The 14616-nt window shown below is 44.7% G+C and overlaps 1 protein-coding gene across 1 annotated transcript in view; it reads left to right on the top strand.

Annotated features, from left to right (window-relative positions):
* Positions 1-14616, top strand: part of LOC106581680 (striated muscle preferentially expressed protein kinase) — a 171851-nt gene that overhangs the window by 85830 nt on the left and 71405 nt on the right. The gene's annotated exons all lie outside the window — the stretch shown is intronic.

Raw genomic sequence — 14616 nt, 5'->3', positions numbered from 1 at the left:
AGTTGTGTGTGTGTGTATGTCTGAAAAACTCCCGATCACTCTTTCCCACCGAATTGAAACTTTTACAAACCTACAAAACTCACTCTCCCACCTCATAAATCTCAGTGGTGAAAATGCTAGCTGGAAATTGCTAGCTAACATTATTGCTAATTTGCTACACCAGCTGCAGTAGTCAACACTAAAATAATCTTTAGGCTTGTTTAGAAAACATATTGTTACTCTGTGTTGTTACTATCAAACATCCACTTGCCAAACTATGGTTGCGCATACCGGACAAACTGGTTAAACACACATTTGTTTCCCTGAAAGGAGCTAGTAATATTAACATTAGGCTATACAATGCTACTTTTCAAACATCTAAACCCACTTTCACATTATACATTCACAAAAAACATTATTATAATAATGTGTTAAATTGCTATCTTTAAATACATTTTGGAAAAACTTTAACCATTGATTCACAAATGAGTAAGCCTAACATTAGCTAGGTAGCTATACACATCACAAAATTAAAGTCAAGTCTATTTGTCAAATACACTTGCTGGGCGTTAAACTGTAAACGAACTATACAGGTATTCATTTGCGGACAGGTTTGAATTTACACTTCACCTTATATAAAAGTTTGATTTGTTATATTAAAAAATTCAGTTATGACTCCAAAAAAGGATGGCACTCATCCGTTTTTATAGCCAGAAAGAACTGCCTTTAGCTGAGAACTGAGGAAGTTTGCTTGCAATACCAAGAAGTCAAACAACTTTGGGAGGTAAGACCCCAAGAAATTGGGCAACTACCCCTAGTGGCGAACGTAAGAACTGCAGACAAATAGGTCGGAGAATAATAATTCTGTCAAGGAAACGTTTAATTTATTTTTTGCGAAATAGAGGCATATTAAGACAAAAGAAACAAAACACAGTTTGTGAATGATAACCAATTAGTGTCGGAATTGAACAAATAACTATGCAAATGGTAAGCATTCGCCGAGTAACAAGCTAAAAAATAGGATTTTGATTCCTATTCAATGTTCTATAAATAGGACTTCTTCACTGTCAGTTTTGTCCTATTATTTTTGGTTGAACAGTAAAGCAATCAGAACGGAGAAAACACATTAAAATCAATTCGAATTAATTTGTTGCCATCCTAGGGCATATTTACAACTTTAATAGTCAGAAACATGAAATACTGTCATATCGTCAAAAAATTGAAAAATACAGTGATATGATATTTTGGCCATATCGCCCAGTGTTAGATATACAGTCCCTTTGGAAAGAATTCAGACCCCTTGACTTTTTCCACACTTTGTAAGGTTACAGCCTTATTCTAAAATTTTCCTCATCAATCTACACAAAATAAACCATTATGACAAAGCAATAAAACAGTTTTTTAGAAATTGTTGCTAATTTATAAAAATATTTATATTTATAAATATTAAATTTACATAAGTATTCAGACCCTTTACTCAGTACTTTGTTGAAGCACCTTTGGCAGCAATTACAGCCTCGAGTCTTCTTGGGTATGACGCTACAAGCTTGGCATACCTATATTTGGGGAGTTTCTCCCATTCTTCTCTGCACATCCTCTGAAGCTCTGTCGGGTTGGATGGGGAGCGTTGCTGCACAGCTATTTTCTGGACTCTCCAGAGATGTTCAATCGGGCCACTCAAGGACATTCAGAGACTTGTCCCAAAGCCACTCCTGCATTGTCTTGGCTGTGTGCTTAGGGTCGTTGTCCTGTTGGAAGGTGAACCTTCTCCCCAGTCTGAGGTTCTGAGCACTTTGGAGCAGGTTATCATCCTCCTGAAAATCCTGAAATATCCATCCTAAATATAACATTTTCCGACAAGATAGAACTGCCAAAGGTGGCGGAGTTGCAATCTACTGCAGAGATAGCCTGCAGAGATCTGTCATACTATCAAGGTCTGTGCCCAAACAATTTGAGATTCTACTTTTAAAAATCCACCTTTCCAGAAACAAGGCTCTCACAGTTGCCTCTTGTTATAGACCACATTCAGCCCCCAGCTGTGCCCTGGACACCATATGTGAATTGATTGCCCCCCATCTATCTTCAGAGCTCATACTGTTAGGTGACCTAAACTGGGACATGCTTAACACCCCGGCCATCCTACAATCTATGCTCGATGCACTCAATCGCACACAAATTATCAAGGAACCTACCAGGTACAACCCTAAATCCATAACACTGGGCACCCTCTTAGATATCATCCTGACCAACTTGCCCTCTAAATAATCCTCTGCTGTCTTCAACCAGGATCTCAGTGATCATTGCCTCATTGGCCGTGTGCATAATGGTTCCGCGGTCAAACGACCACCCCTCATCACTGTCAAACGCTGCCTAAAACACTTCAGCGAGCAGGCCTTTGTGATCGACCTGGCCCGGGTATCCTGGAAGAATATATTGACCTCATCCCGGATGCCTGGTTTCTCTTTAAAAGTGCTTTCCTCTCCATCTTAAATAAGCATGCCCCATTCAAAAAAGGTAGAACTAAGAACAGATATAGCCCTTGGTTCACCCCAGACTAGACTGCCCTTGTTCAGCACAAAAAACATCCTGTGGCATTCTGCATTAGCATCGAATAGCCCCCGTGATATGCAACTTTTAGGGAAGTCAGGAACCAATATACACAGTCAGTTAGGAAAGCTAAGGCTAGCTTTTTCAAACAGAAATGTGCATCCTGTAGCACTAATTCCCCAAAATTTTGGGACACTGAAAAGTCCAGAGAGAATAAGAGCACCTCCTCCCAGCTGCCCACTGCACTGAATATAGGAAACATTGTCACCCCCGATAAATCTACGATAATTGATCATTTCAATAAGCATTTTTCTACGGCTAGCCAAGCTTTCCACCTGGCTACCCCTACATCGGCCAACATCTCAGCACCCCCTGCAGCAACTTGCCCAAGCACCCCCCGCTGCTCCTTCACCCAAATCCAGACAGCTGATGTTCTGAAAGAGCTAAAAAATCTGGATCCTACAAATCTGCTGAGCTAGACAATCTGGACCCTCGCTTTCTAAAATTATCCGCCGAAATTGTTGCAACCCCTATTACTAGCCTATTCAACCTTTCTTTCGTATCGTCTGAGATCCCCAAAGATTGGAAAGCTGCCGCGGTCATCCCCCTCTTCAAAAGGGGAGACACTCTAGACCCAAACTGTTATAGACCTATATCCATCCTGCCCTGCCTTTCTAAAATCTTTAAAAGTCAAGTTAACCTCTCTTTGGTAGGGGGCAGTATTTTCACATCTGGATGAAAAGCGTGCCCAGAGTAAACTGCCTGTTACTCAGGCCCAGAAACTAGGATATGCATATAATTGGTAGATGTGAATAGACAACACTCTAAAGTTTATAAAACTGTTACAATTATGTCTGTGAGTATAACAGAACTGATATGGCAGGCAAAACCCCGAGGACAAACCATCCCCCCCAAAATCTTTTTCAGTCTATCACTGTTTTCAATGGCTGTCACTTTTATTATAAGGCGAAATCCTCCGAGTTTGCAGTTCCTAGGTCTTCCACTAGATGTCAACAGTCTTTAGAAAGAGTTTCAGGCTGGTTTTTGGAAAAATGAGCCAGAAATTGTGCGTTCTTTGGTATTTTTCTCCAGTAAAGACAATAACGATTCTCCGTCTTAAATTTTATCATTTATTTACGTATTAGGGTACCTAAGGTTTGATTATAAACGTTGTTTGACTTGTTTGGAAAAGTTTATTAGTAACGTTTGGGATTCATTTTGTATGCATTTTGATGGAGGGAAACTAGGTGAATTATTGACTGAAGCGGGCCAGCTAAACTGAGTTTTTATGGATATAAAGAAGGACATTATTGAACAAAAGGACCATTTGTGATGTAACTGGGACCTTTTGGAGTGCCAACAGAAGAAGATAATCAAAGGTAAGGCATTTATTTTATCGCTATTTCTGACTTTCATTGTGCACCTGCCTGGTTGAAATATGTTTTTCATGCTTTTGTATGTGGGGCGCTGTCCTCATATAATCACATGGTGTGCTTTTGCCGTAAAGCCTTTTTGAAATCTGACACAGCGGCTGGATTAACAAGAAGTTAAGCTTTGTTTTGATGTACTACACTTGGGATTTTATGAAAGTTAAATATTTTTAATTCTGTAGTTTGAATTTCGCACTCTGCAATTTCACCGGATGTTTGCCAGATGGGATGCTACCGTACCACCTGCCCATAAGAAGTTAACAAACAGATCACCGGCCATTTAGAATCCCGCCGTACCTTCTCCACCATGCAATCTGGTTTTCGAGCTGGTCATGGGTGCACCTCAGCCACGCTCAAGGTCCTAAACGATATCATAACCGCCATCGATAAAATACAGTACTGTGCTGCCGTCTTCATCAACCTGGCCAAGGCTTTCGACTCTGTCAATCTCCGCACTCTTAGCGGCAGACTCAACAGCCTTGGCTTCTCAAATGACTGCCTCGCCTGGTTCACCAACTACTTCTCAGACAGAGTTCAGTGTGTCAAATTGGAGGGCCTGTTGTCCGGACCTCTGGCAGTCTCTATGGGGGTGCCACAGGGTTCAATTCTCGGGCTGACTCTTTTCTCTGTGTATATCAATGATGTCGGTCATGATGCTGGTGATTCTCTGATCCACCTCTACGCAGACGACACCATTCCGTATACATCTGGCCTTTCTTTGGACAATGTGCTAACAAACCTCCAAACAAGCTTCAATGCCATACACCACTCCTTCCGAGGCCTCCAACTGCAAGTAAAACTAAGTGCATGCTCTTCAACCGATTGCTGCCCATACCCTCCCGCCCGACCAGCATCACTACTCTGGACGGTTCTGACTTAGAATATGTGGACAACTACAAATGCCTAAGTGTCTGGTTAGACTGTAAACTCTTCTTCCAGACTCACTTTAAGCATCTCCAATCCCAAATTAAATCTAGAAGCCTCCTTCACTCATGCTGCCAAACATACCCTCGTAAAACTGACTATCCTACCGATCCTTGACTTCGGCGATGTCATTTACAAAATAGCCTCCAACACTCTACTCAGCAAACTGGATGTAGTCTATCAAAGTGCCATCCGTTTTGTCACTCATGCCCATATACTACCCACCACTGCGACCTGTACGGTCTCGTTGGCTGGCCCTCACTACGTATTCGTCACCAAACCCACTGGCTCCAGGTCATCTATAAGTCTATGATAGGTAATGCCCCGCCTTATCTCAGCTCACTGGTCACCATAGCAACACCCACCCGTAACACGTGCTCCAGCAGGTATATTTCACTGGTCATCCCCAAAGCCAATACTTCCTTTGGCCTCCTTTCCTTCCAGTTTTCTGCTGCCAATGACTGGAATGAATTGCAAAAATCACTGAAGCTGGAGTCTAATATCTCCCTCTCTAACTTTAAGCATCAACTGTCAGAGCAGCTTACCGATCACTGTACCTGTACACAGCCAATCTGTAAATATCACAGCCAACTACCTCACCCCCATATTATTACTTACCATCTTGCCCTTTTGCACCCCAGTATCTCTACTTGCACATCAACATCTGCACATCCATCACTCCAGTGTTATTGCTAAATTGTAATTATTTTGCCTCTGTGGCCTATTTATTGCCTACCTCCCTACTCTTCTACATTTGTACACACTGTACATAGATTTTTTCTATTGCGTTATTGACTGTACGTTTGATATTGTGTAGCTCTGTGTTGTTTGTTTTTGTCACACTGCTTTGCTTTATCTTGGCCAGGTCGCAGTTGTAAATGACAACTTGTTCTCAGCTGGCCTAGCTGGTTAAATAAAGGTGAAATAAATAGAATTTATAAAGGATCTCGCTGTACCTTGCTCCGTTCATCCTTCCCCATCCTGACTAGTCTCCCAGTTCCTGCATCTAAAAAATACCCCCACAGCATGATGCTGCCACTACCATGCTTCACCGTAGGGATGGTGCCAGGTATCCTCCAGACGTGATACTTGGCATTCAGGCCAAAGATTTCAATCTTGGTTTCATCAGATCAGATAATATTCTTTCTCGTGGTCTGAGAGTCTTTAGGAGACTTTCGGCGAACTCCAAGCGGCCTGTCATGTGACTTTTTTAATGAATGGCTTCCGTCTGGCCACTCTACCATAAAGGCCTGATTGGTGGAGTGCTGCAGAGATGGTTGTCCTTCTGGAAGGTTCTCCCATCTCCACAGAGAAACTCTTAAGCTCTGTCAGAGTTAACATCAGGTTCTTGGTCACCTCCCTGACCAAGGCCCTTCTCCCCCAATTGCTCAGTTTGGCTAGGCTGCCAGCTCTAGGAAGAGTCTTGGTGGTTCCAAACCTTCTTCCTTTTAAGAATGATGGAGGACACTGTGTTCTTGTGGACCTTTAATGCTGCAGAAATATGTTAGTACCCTTCGCCAGACCTGTGCCTCGGCACAATCCTGTCTCGGAGCAAAACAGGATGCACCTGAGCTCAATTTTGAGTCTCATGGCAAAGGGTCTTAATACTTAAGTAAAGGTATTTGTTTTTTATTTTTAATAAACTTGCAAAAATTCTAAAAAACCTGTTTTCACTTTGTCATTATATGGTATTGTGTGTAAATTGCTGAGGATTATTTATTTATTTAATACATTTTAGAATAAGGCTGTATGTCACGTCCTGACCATAGTAAGTTGTTATTTTCTATGGTAGAGTAGGTCAGGGCGTGACAGGGGGTGTTTGTCCGTTTTGGTATTTCTATGTTTAGTTTCTAGTTTTGTATTTCTAGGTTCGTTTTTGTTTGGCATAACCTCCAATTAGAGGCAGCCATTGTCGTTGTTTCTAATTGGAGGCCATATTTAAGTTGATGTTTGTCCCACTGGTGTTTTGTGGGTGATTATTTTGTGAGTAGTGTATGCCTGCTCTGCGTCACGGCTTTCTTGTTTTTGTATTTCAAGTTTATGGTTTATTGCATTAGTTTCACGACTGAATAAAAGATGTGGAACTACGATCACGCTGCATATTGGTCCGATCCTTCCGAAAGCCCTGACAGAATCACCCACCAACCAAGGACCAAGCAGCGTGGTATGGAGCAGCGGGAGTCGTGGACGTGGGAGGAAATCCTGGATGGCAAAGGACCCTGGAGGCAGGCTGGGGAGTATCGCCGTCCGAAGGAGGAGATCGAGGCAGCAAGAGCGGAGCGGCGATACTATGAGGGGTGATATCCACCAAGAGGCAAGGACGAGAGGCAGCACCAAAATTTTTTTTGGGGGGGCACACGGGCAGATTGGCTAAGGCAATTTTAAGACCTGAGCCAACTCCCCGTGCTTACCGTGGGGAGCGAGTGAACGAGCAAGCACCTTATTATGCGGTGGTGCGCACTGTGTCGCCAGTGCGCACTCACAGCCCGGTGCACTCGGTGCAAGCTCCTCACCATTGCCGTGCTAGAGTTGGCCGTCAGCCAGGTAGAAGTGTGCCGGTTCAGCGTATCTGGTCTCCAGTACGTCTCTTCGGTCCAGGTTATCCTGCGCCTGCTCTACGCACGGTACCGCCTTTCACCAGCACAGCCCAGTTCATCCTGTGCCGGCGCTCCGCCCTTGTTTGGCGCAAATCACCATTCAGCCAGGACGGGGTGTGCCAGCTCTAAGCTCCAGACCTCCGGTGCGCCTCCAGAGCCCAGTACGTCCTGTGCCTCCTTCTCGCACTCGTCCTGAGGTGCGTGTTACTAGTCTGGCACCTCCTATGCCAGCTCCACGCATCAGGCCTCCAGTGCGCCTGCCCAGTCTGGGGCGTCCTGTTCCTGCTCCCCGCACTAGCCCTGAGGTGCGTGTTACTAGTCTGGCGCCTCCTATGCCAGTCCCACACATCAGGCCTCCAGTGCGCCTGCCCAGTCTGGGGCGTCCTGTTCCTGCTCCCCGCACACGTGTTCCTATTCCAGCAACGCCCCTCAGCCCAGAGCCTCCAGCGACGCTCCTCAGCCCGGAGCCTCCAGCGACGCTCCTCAGCATGTTGTTGATCCAACCTCAGTTTTCTCCTATCACAGCCATAAACTCTAAGCAGTTTCCTTCCTCTCTGGCAACTGAGTTAGGAAGGATGCCTGTATCTTTGTAGTGACTGGGTGTATTGATCCCTAATCCAAAGTGTAATAATAACTTCACCATGATCAAAGAGATACTCAATGTCTGCTTTTTTTATTTTTACCCATCTAACAATAGGTGCCCTTCTTAGCAAGGCATTGGAAGATTAGTGCATCTGGTCTTTGTCGTTGAATCTGTGTTTTAAATGCACTGCTCGACTGAGGGACCCTACAGATTGTCACGACTTCCGCCTAAGTCGGTCCCTCTCCTTGTTCGGGCGGCGTTTGGTGGTCGACGTCACCGGCCTTCTAGGCATCGCTGATCCACTTTTCATTTTCCATTTGTTTTGTTTTACACACCTGGTTTCACTTCCCCAATTACTTGTTCATTATTTAACCCTCTGTTCCCCCATGTTTTTTTGAGTAATTGTTTCTATGTATATGGTCCGTTATTTGTGGGCTAGTCTATTGTGTTGTATTTATTATTCCTTGAGTAAATTACATTCCTTACTCATTTCTGCTGTCCTGCGCCTGACTCCTCCACACCAGCTACACACAGGCCGATTACAGAATCACTCACCAAACGAATGGAGTCAGCAGGAGCAGACGCCTTCCCTGTGGCGGTAGAAGAGTGCGTCCAGCAGCACACGACCATGTTGCAACATCTGGGCACCACCATGGATCGCGTGCTGCAGACGATGGATCGTTGGGAGAGAGGAGGAGGATTTCCAGCGCCTCCACCAGCCCAACTACCGTCGACCCCACTGTCCACCCCTCCTTCACCCAGTCCCAGCGTGGTTCGGCTCACGCTCCTTAGGGAGTATGATGGGACGGCTGCCGGATGCCACGGATTCCTACTACAACTGGAGCTCTACCTGGCGACCGTCCACCCGGCTCCTTCGGGATGTGAGAGCGTGTCCGCCCTCGTCTCCTGCCTCTCAGGCAAAGCCCGGAGTGGGCCACCGCCGTATGGAGTAAAGGAGACGCGGCGTTGGACCATTACGCAGAGTTCACCTGTCGCTTTCGGACAGTTTTCGACCACCCGCCTGAGGGTCGAGCGGCGGGTGAACGACTGTTCCACCTGAGGCAGGGGACGAGGAGCGTGCAGGATTTTGCATTGGACTTCCGGATCCTGGCCGCCAGCGCGGGTTGGAACGACAGGGCCCTGATCGATCACTACCGGTGCAGTCTGCACGAGGACGTCCGTCGGGAGTTGTCCTGCCGAGACACCACCCTCACGTTGGACCAGCTGGTGGACCTGTCCATCCGGCTGGACAACCTGCTGACTGCATGCGGATGTACAGATTGGGGCTTGTCAGTTCCATTCCCCAGCACTTAGGGCGACCGGAGGAGGGGCCATTCCCTGCACCATCTGTGGTCGCAGAGGGCACACTACTGGTTGGTGCTGGGGGGGCTCCTCAGGGAGTCGAGGAGGCAGCAGGCAGGGCACTATCGTGTCACCCCAGGTGAGTCGGCACCAGGCTTACCCAGAGCCCCCTGTTGCTTACATGTATGTGTTTATCAAATTTCCTAAGTTTTCCCCGAATGCCCAGCATAAAGCGCTCGTAGATTCAGGCGCAGCTGGGAATTTTATTGACCGTTCTTTGCCCATAGTTTAGGGATTCCCCTGGTTCCTGTGGATATTCTGTAAGAAGAAGGTGACTCAATTACCACCCCATCGACGGGGGGATTGTGCGATAAATCTCCTGGTAGACGCAGCACTTCCCAGGAGTCACGTGTATCCTCTGTCACAGGAGGAGACGGCGGCTATGGAAACATATGTTTCTGAATCCCTGGGGCAGGGATACATTCGGCCCTCCACTTCACCTGCCTCCTCGAGTTTCTTTTTTGTGAAGAAGAAGGATGAGGTCTGAAGCCCGTGTATTGATCGAGTCAATGCATGGGGCGCGCTTCTTCACAAAATTGGTTCTCAGGAGCGCTTACAACCTGGTGCGTATCCGGGAGGGGGACGAGTGGAAGACGGCATTTAGTACCACCTCAGGGCACTATGAGTACCTCGTCATGCCGTACGGGTTGATGAATGCTCCATCAGTCTTCCAAGCCTTTGTTGAGGAGATTTTCCAGGACCTGCACAGGCAGGATGTAGTGGTGTATATTGACGACATTCTGATATACTCCGCTACACGCGCCGAGCATGTGTCCCTGGTGCGCAGGGTGCTTGGTCGACTGTTGAAGCATGACCTGTACGTCAAGGCGGAGAAATGTCTGTTCTTCCAACAGTCCGTCTCCTTCCTAGGGTACCGCATTTCCACTTCAGGGGTGGAGATGGAGAGTGACCGCATTTCAGCCGTGCGTAATTGGCCGACTCCCACCACGGTAAAGGAAGTACAGCGGTTTCTAGGGTTTGCCAACTACTACCGGAGGTTTATCCAGGGTTTTGGTCAGGTATCGCTCCCATTACCTCACTTCTGAAGGGGGGACCGGTGCGACTGCAGTGGTCGGCGGAGGCGGACAGGGCTTTTGGTCACCTGAAGGCTCTGTTTACCTCGGCTCCCGTACTGGCTCATCCGGATCCCTCTTTGGCGTTCATAGTGAAGGTGGACGCGTCTGAGGCTGGGATCGGAGCCGTGCTCTCTCAGTGCTCAGACATGCCACCGAAGCTCCGTCCCTGTGCTTTCTTTTCGAAGAAGCTCAGCCCGGCGGAGCGAAACTATGATGTGGGGACCGGGAGCTGTTGGCTGTTGTCAAGGCTCTGAAGGCGTGGAGACATTGGCTTGAGGGGGCTAAACACCCTTTTTTCATCTGGACTGACCACCACAATCTGGAGTACATCCGGGCGGCGAGGACACTGAAACCTCGCCAGGCAAGGTGGGCCATGTTCTTTACCCGTTTTGTTTTCACTCTGTCCTACCGACCAGGTTCCCAGAACGCTAAGGCAGACGCACTGTCCCGGATGTATGACATAGAGGAGCGGTCCATGGATCATACTCCCATACTTCCGGCCTCTTGCCTGGTGGCACTGGTGGTGTGGGAGTTGGACGCGGACATCGAGTGGGCGTAACGCACAGAGCCCACTCCTCTCCAGTGTACAGCTGGGTGTCTGTACGTTCCGTCTGCTGTCCGCGACCGTTTGATCTATTGGGCTCACACGTCACCCTCCTCTGGTCATCCTGGCATCGGTCGGACGGTGCGTTGCTTTAGTGGGAAGTACTGGTGGTCCAACTTAGCCGATTACACAGTTAATTGTATTTGTGCGATACAGAGATGAGGTAGTCATTAAAAATCATGTTAACCTCTCTGGGCTAGGCGGGACGAATTCGTCCCACCTACGCAACAGCCAGTTGAATCCCGTGGCGCGATTTTCAAATACCTTAGACATGCAATTACTTAAATTTCTCAAACATATGACTATTTTACAGCATTTTAAAGACAAGACTCTCGTTAATCTAACCACACTGTCCGATTTCAAAAAGGCTTTACAACGAAAGCAAAACATTAGATTATGTCAGCAGAGTACCAAGCCAGAAATAATCAGACACCCATTTTTCAAGCCAGCATATAATGTCACCAAAACCCAGAAGACAGCTAAATGCAGCACTCACCTTTGATGATCTTCATCAGATGACAACCCTAGGACATTATGTTATACAATACATGCATGTTTTGTTCAATCAAGTTCATATTTATATCAAAAACCAGCTTTTTACATTAGCATGTGACGTTCAGAACTAGCATACCCCCCGCAAACTTCCGGGGAATTCGCTAACATTTTACTAAATTACTCACGATAAACGTTCACAAAAAGCATAACAATTATTTTAAGAATTATAGATACAGACCTCCTCTATGCACTCGATATGTCCGATTTTAAAATAGCTTTTTGGTGAAAGCACATTTTGCAATATTCTAAGTACATAGCCCAGGCTTCACGGGCTCGCTATTTAGACACCCGGCAAGTTTAGCACTCACCATAATCATATTTACTATTATAAAAGTTTGATTACCTTTTGTTGTCTTCATCAGAATGCACACCCAGGACTGCTACTTCAATAACAAATGTTGGTTTGGTCCAAAATAATCCATCGTTATATCCGAATAGCGGCATTTTGTTCGTGCGTTCCAGACACTATCCGAAATAGTAAAGAAGTGTCACGCGCATGGCGCAATTATGACAATAAAATTCTAAATATTCCATTACCGTACTTCGAAGCATGTCAACCGCTGTTTAAAATCAATTTTTACGACACTTTTCTCGTAGAAAAGCGATAATATTCCGACAGGGAATCTCCTTTTCGGCAAACAGAGGAAAAAATCCCAAATGCGGGGGCGGTCGGGGTCACGCGCATAAGCCCGTGTCCCTTGATCGGCCACTTGAGAAAGGCGATAATGTGTTTCAGCCTGGGGCTGGAATGACGACATTCTGTTTTTTCCCGGGCTCTGAGCGCCTATGGACGACGTGGGAAGTGTCACGTTAGAGCAGAGATCCTTAGTAAATGATAGAGATGGAAAAGAAGTTCAAGAAATGGTCAGACAGGCCACTTCCTGTAAAGGAATCTCTCAGGTTTTGACCTGCCATTTGAGTTCTGTTATACTCACAGACACCATTCAAACAGTTTTAGAAAATGTAGGGTGTTTTCTATCCATATGTAATAAGTATATGCATATTCTAGTTACTGGGTAGGAGTGGTAACCAGATTAAATCGGGTATGTTTTTTATCCAGCCGTGTCAATACTGCCCCCTAGCCCTAACAGGTTAAACACTATTATTGCACACAGAGTCCATACAACTTATTATGAGACTTGGTAAGCACATTTTTACTTGTGAACTTATTTAGGCTTGCCATAACAAAGGGGTTGAATACTTATTGAATTTAAATTTTTTGGAAAAATGTTGAAAACCCTTATTCCACTTTGACATTATGGGTATTGTCTGTATGCCAGTGACCCCAAAATACTAAATATAATACATTCTGGCTGTAACACAACAAAATGGGGAAAAGTCAAAGGGTATGAATACTTTCTGAAGGCGCTATATATCAACTTTATTACTTTGGAGTGTGGGGCAGTTAGATCACTTATTTACTACACTCAGACTACCACTACAGAACATGTAGACTGTAATAAGAAGCAGAGGTGGCACCACAGGTACCAGAGTGTTGTGCTGTAAAAGAAATTATGGGGCCCATAGTTTTTCCTGACCTGGTAACCTAATCATGCAAGGGAAAACCCCCCTAATTTGGACAAAATAACATGGGAACATATTGGCATAGCACGAATCATACACACGATTGTAAATACCACCGAAAGCGGTCCATCTCCGGGCCAATCATATGGCAATTTTCCGATGGCAATTGCCAATTGTAACACCCCAAATTTCCTTTAGATGGAGAGCGCGCTCCACCGTGGTTTTTCATACAGCAAATGATACCCAAGTCTACACCCAAAGGTCAGATTTTGATAATATGATATTTTTTTGGAAAACTTATCAACTCTTAAAAAAGTGGTTTCTGGACCGTTTTCCGTTTTTCGTTTTTTATTGACGTCGTTTTTTGGGTTGCTTTGCTTGTGCACAAGGCATATGATTTGTGCATTTTGAATATGATTTCATAGCAAAAAAGTGACATTTTTTTTCCCTTTTTTTGGCAAAATGACATATCCAATGCTTTTTTTTGACAATTATGAAAGTATTGAATGTGCCAAATCACAGCAAATATCCAATAGATGGCTAGAGCTCTCCGCAGTGAATTTTCATATTACAAATGTAACACAATTCAAGACCCAAGAGTCAAATTTTGAAAAAATGACATCTTTTTAAAAAACTTTTCAACCCCTTAAAAAGTGGTTTCTGGACCGTTTTTCGATTTTTTTTCGATTGTTATGTCAATTTCACATGTATAAGAGCTGTATGAACATGCTAATGACGTTTTTTATTGACGTCGTTTTTTGGGTTGCTTTTGCTTGTGCACAAGGCATATGTTTTGTGCATTTGGAATATGATTTCATAGGAAAAAAGTGACATTTTTATTTTCATTTTTTTTGCAAAATGACATGTCCAATGCTTTTTTTTTGTCAATTATGAAAGTATTGAATGTGCCAAATCACAGCAAATTTTCAATAGATGGCTAGAGCTCTCCGCTGTGAATTTTCATATTGCAAATGTAACACAATTCAAGACCCAAGAGTCAAATTTTGAAAAAATGACATATTTTTTGAAAACTTTTCAACCCCTTAAAGAGTGGTTTCTGGACCGTTTTTCGAAATTTATTCAATTATTATGTCAATTACACATGTATAAGAGCTGTATGGACATACATTTGACATTTTATTGACATAATTTTTGGGGTTGTTTTTGCTTGTGCATAAGGCATATGTTTTGTGCATTTGCAATATGATTTCATAGGAAGTCAAAAGTGACATATTTGCTTGTGCATAAGGCATATGATTTGTGCATTTGGAATATGATTTCATAGGAAGTCAAAAGTGACATCTTTTTTTCTTTTTTTTTGCCAAATGCCATTAGAAATGTGCAAATGAAATGTCCAATTCTTTTTTTGTCAATTATACGTGTATGAAAGTATTGAATGTGCCAAATCAGGATGTTTGTCCGTTTGCCATGTACG

This window comes from Salmo salar, chromosome 21 (genome assembly GCF_965601325.2).
Source record: "Salmo salar chromosome 21, fSalSal1, whole genome shotgun sequence".
Classification (NCBI taxonomy): domain Eukaryota; kingdom Metazoa; phylum Chordata; class Actinopteri; order Salmoniformes; family Salmonidae; genus Salmo; species Salmo salar.
The sequence above is the reverse complement of the archived record's forward strand: the minus strand, read 5'-3'. Positions and strand labels throughout refer to the sequence as shown.